Raw genomic sequence first — 4,805 nt, 5'->3', positions numbered from 1 at the left:
TCCCACAGCTGCTGGCAAAGGTATCATAGCATCTCATAACTACTGTAGTTTAGTTTTTATGTGGAAATAGACGTGGTACTTACATAATTTGATGCACATAGCTCTGACCTCCATGATGCCGTGCTGCTGACTGTGTCGGCACGTGACAAATGTCAAAGCAATAAGCAGGGGCATTTTCCTGTGTGGCTTCTTTCTGCACTTAAAGCAATGCTAAACCTTTAAAAATAACTTTCAAAGAAGTTGTTGCCTTCAAGTTACCAGCAGTGTTTCACTTCACTATGAAAGAGGCAACAAAGACAGAATAATGCTGCGTTTAATACTTTTAATTGTTTAAATTAGTGATGTTTACTTTATAATTTTATGTATTAGCATGCTAACATACATTTATTTGTACCAAAACTAATAAGCAACTTAAGATCTGAGTAGTAGAAAAGCCATCACCAAAACTTAAGTAATAAAAATCATAATAATATAATAATAATTAGATTTACTTACCCTAACATCTGCAATAATGAGAAGCAGTGACATGAAGTTGGTTACCAACTTGCAAGGTTAACTTGGCAAGCTAATAACCAGACAGGTTCACATGAAAAAGTTTCCCAGCAGCACTGTTGGTGAATTTACAAAGGAAGGTAAAACCACAATGTTTCAAAAAGCTGAAGAGGTTAAACACATAATAAAAAACAAAAGTAACACAGCCGCTGCTGTGTTAATACCACCATTTTTACTCTGCTCCGAGAGTAAAATATATATATATATAAAGTACATACAAACATAGGCTATTCTGTTCTGAGATGTAATAATTTTTTATAAAACAATAAGATTTAGGAATCTACATAGTTATTATTGATGCTCATTGGTAACAAACAAAGTCTTCAGATGTTATTATAAAATTCAGTCCCTTGCACTCTCCATGCACAGAGCTATGCTGTTTTCCAGAGAAATGATTGGTCAGTAGGTGGTAATTGGATATCTGTTGATCGCTAATGGCAAACATAACTTGCTCCAGAGTAGTTTAGGATTGCAGGATAAGTTAGCATAAGGATATACCCCTGGTAAGAAGTGGACCACCTTTGAAGTAAAGAAAACGCAGGGATAACGCTGAGATTACCATGATAAGACATAAGGCTGTTCTGTAATACAACAATGGAGGTGTGTTGATAACAACTAAGAATTTCCAAATCTGACTAAAACAGCATATTCATATATGTGGGATGAAGCTATTTGAATAATATGCCTATTTGTATACCCAGGACCTGTGTGATTGCAGAAATAAATGCACAAAAGATGATATCAGCATGGCCCTGATATAGCACTTTTGATCATAAACAAACATATGTGAGAATCCTTTTCTCTGATTACAGCTCTGAATGCAACACATTTGTCCTCAGTCAGCAAACTTTGGTCTTGGTTACTGTCTCTGATCAAATTGCCCACAGACAGCCATTATAAATTATAAATTATAAACTCCATTATATTTTTTTATTTTAAAAGCAAAACATCAGCTGTATTACCTACATATCAGTCTTATTTCAGTTCTGCTCAAGGCTCTCGAGGCATGACAGCATAGCTGCACAAAAGTCAAAAGGAAGAGTCTTTAGAGCGCCCCCTCCCTCTGAAGTGCATTCACTACATGCACAAATAATCTCTGCTTACCTTTCTATAAAAGTTGCCGCATGCCTCTGGTTTAAAATTGAATAGATTTATAATAATGGCAGCACGTTTCACAACAGTCCTACTCTGCTTCCTACTCTGTGTCATAAAACATTACACTGTGTTTTATTTTGTTTATTTTTCTTTTTTATGTTTTGTTTGTTTGTTTTTTTCTTCTTTCTGGCTATAAAATAAAGTTAGAGACAGTTTACACTGAGTACATATGCCTGATATCTTATTGGCACTAAAAGCAATACGCTTATGCAATGAAACTTCAGTGTCTTCATTATTTCAAATGTAAATAAATTGTATAAATGAATCATACATCCAATGTATCATACAATACATTGGATGTACGATCCTGAAGGATGTAGCAGGACTGGAAATTGAGACGATTGACAAATATTTCATGAACTGCTGTGAGACCAGATTGGGCAATGGCATGGTGGACAGAAGGTCTTCTTGTACTTTGATAGTTCCATATCTATTCTGAGGCAAACAGTTATATCAAATTATAGAATCTCATACAGTTGTGTAGATATGTGTACATATCAAAACAAGTCATTTTTTGTTCCAGAATTATTCTGTAAAAATGATTGTCACAGTGTTTAGGGTAATGCTGTCACAGTTGACGATGACCAACCGTGGGGAAGTGAGGAAGGAGGACCCAGGCGCAGAGCTCTGAATATCAGCAGTGCGTTTATTTACAGCGAATGGAAAATAACAATAAATCCCCGTGCTTTCCCCAGACTCCCGTGTCGTGTCTTCTCCCAGTGTTTGTGCTCTCCACTCCCGTGTCTCAGCACTCCCCGTGCTGCTGTCTGGCACTCCACACCTCTCCTGGGGACACAATAGAAGCAGCCGTCAGGACACATACAGCCACATACACACACTAACTAAGCTCAACCGGAAGATTACCGTGGAGTCACACGCAATGATCCCGCGCCAGAGGAAGCTCCATCGCTCTTCTAAATAGCTCCCCCGACAAGCTCAGATCAGCAGCAGGGGTGTGGCAAGGCTTCGTGTGTGGCCAGTCCCCTAGCAGGGCCACACCCACCATGTCTGAAGGTGCCTGTAACTTGGCCAAAGAAAACAGCTACAGACACATGCACACACCAACTAATAACAATAACAACAACAACAATGATAATAGTCCACACTTCTCACGGACCCCGAGTCCTCCAGAGCTGGGTCCGTGACAGATGCAGCCTCTCAAGACCACATAGAGGATAATTTAGACTTTAATTTAAAGACTTTTGAGTACATATTTGAGTACAAAAATATACAATATATATGAAATATAGAAGAACAATATAGAAGAATGTAATTATACATACACTAAAATAAAACATTATAAGAGGCTGTGACTGAGGTCATAGAGACAAAAAAGGTTCAATTTCATTTCTTAGTAATTATCACCAAGTTTAACTAACTAAGTTGAAATAAAATTACAAACAAGCACCAATGGAAAATTTAAAAACATGAAGTAAATAAACAGTGTACCTGCAATGTTCTTTTATATAAAAAGAAGATTAAGAAATACAGTCAATTCACCATCACCAAATAATCACACATCTTTGTCTGAGCTGACTGTTCATCTGGTTCAAATCATCTATACGCTGCAGTCGTTCCATTAGAGTTCCTCTCGTGTTGTGCTTCTGACTGACTCTTTGTTTGCAGCGTTGTTAATGTTGCTAGCCGCCCTGATTGCTGATTTCATTGATGTCTCGATCCAACCATGAGGGAAGGCTGTGTGCTCACCAGCAAAGTGCACCTTGCCCTCACTTTTAAAGAGCTCTGCAGCATATTCTAAGTGTTGGTAGGGTGTGAATAAAGCAAATGCAGCCAAACTATAAGGATCCAAGCTCCACTTCTTCACTATGACCCCTGTGCAGAGATCCCTGACCTTCTTGCCATGAATCTTTTTCAAATCTCTCAAAGCCAGCTCTTTAAGGTCTTCATTTGGACCTAGGAATAGTAGTGAGTTATCAGACCAGGTGTAGGAAGCCAAAAGGACCCCGAAGGTCTTATTTGTTGGGAAACTGTGGGGTAGTAAATGAAACGAGATGGTCCATCTGTGATGCTCTTCCCCCCTTGGATGCCGTCATCCTCCCAGAACCTGTTTTTGAAGGTGAGCAGGACTTTAGTGGAGCTGTCGTAATGGACAGACCTCAGGGCATCCATCTTTTTAATGGAGAGAGGGGGATCGAAATCTATGAAAAGAGCCGCTTTGGCTGTTGTTGTTACCAGAACAAAGTCAGCTTTAAGATCAGTAAAGTTAGACTTTTGGCCTCTTTGATATGACACAGTAACTTCATCTGAATGGCTAATACGCTTGACTGTAGAATTAAGAAGAATGGTGGCATTAAGGCTTTCCTTTAAAGCTTTGGTGAGAAGGTCTGACCCACCAGTCACTTCATAGTACCTTTAAAAAAAAAACAGATATACATTTTAGCATGAATTCTGTAGTAATCAGAGTAGTAAATGTTTTAACATTTAAGTGTCTATTTCACTGATTTAAACAATAAAATATAAAATGTACAAGCGCAAAGAAAACTCTTCCTTCAACTGCGTGACTGATATCCTTGATTTTGAAATCCAGTTAATAAACATGTCTCTTAACAGGTGCCATTTTGGGGTCCCTATACACACACATAATCAACATTATTTACAGGAAGTTTTACTCCGCGAGGCTCCAGACTACGGGAACCGTAATGCTCCGACAATCCATCAAGCGGTGCTGCTTTGTAGCTTAGCAAAGTCGTATTAAAACCTTTTTTAACAGATTTGAGTGCTGTGTACCACATAAAATCGTTTTGAGGTCGGTAAGCACAACCAAAATTCATACATACAGTAAGGCGCACTGTCAATTTTTGAGAAAATGTAAACATTTTCAGTGTGCCTTATGGGCCGAAAAATACGTTACTGTTGACTCCTGCTGACAGCAATACAGCCTAAAGTCACATTTATTTATTTATTTTTTAACAGAAATGACACAGACTAAAAAAGCTAAAACGACATGTGAGCACAATGTGAGCAAAAATGTGGCAGGGGATCAATCACATTACCAACTACAGAAGCAATAACCAGGTGACATCTAGGACTGATGCCTCGCTGGCTGAGGATCTAAACCGTTTCTTCGCCCGCTTTGA

At 38.5% G+C, this 4,805-nt stretch overlaps 1 pseudogene; it reads right to left on the bottom strand.

Moving 5' to 3' along the window:
- Nucleotides 1–3,286: 3,286 nt before the first annotated feature.
- LOC102308717 lies at nt 3,287–4,078 on the bottom strand (annotated as a pseudogene).
- Between the last annotated feature and the right edge of the window lie 727 nt (nt 4,079–4,805).

This window comes from Haplochromis burtoni, unplaced genomic scaffold, assembly GCF_018398535.1.
Source record: "Haplochromis burtoni strain Fernald_Lab_line unplaced genomic scaffold, NCSU_Asbu1 Contig_3651, whole genome shotgun sequence".
NCBI classification, from domain to species: domain Eukaryota; kingdom Metazoa; phylum Chordata; class Actinopteri; order Cichliformes; family Cichlidae; genus Haplochromis; species Haplochromis burtoni.
Note: the sequence above shows the minus strand (reverse complement) of the source record. Positions and strands in the feature narration are given on the sequence as shown.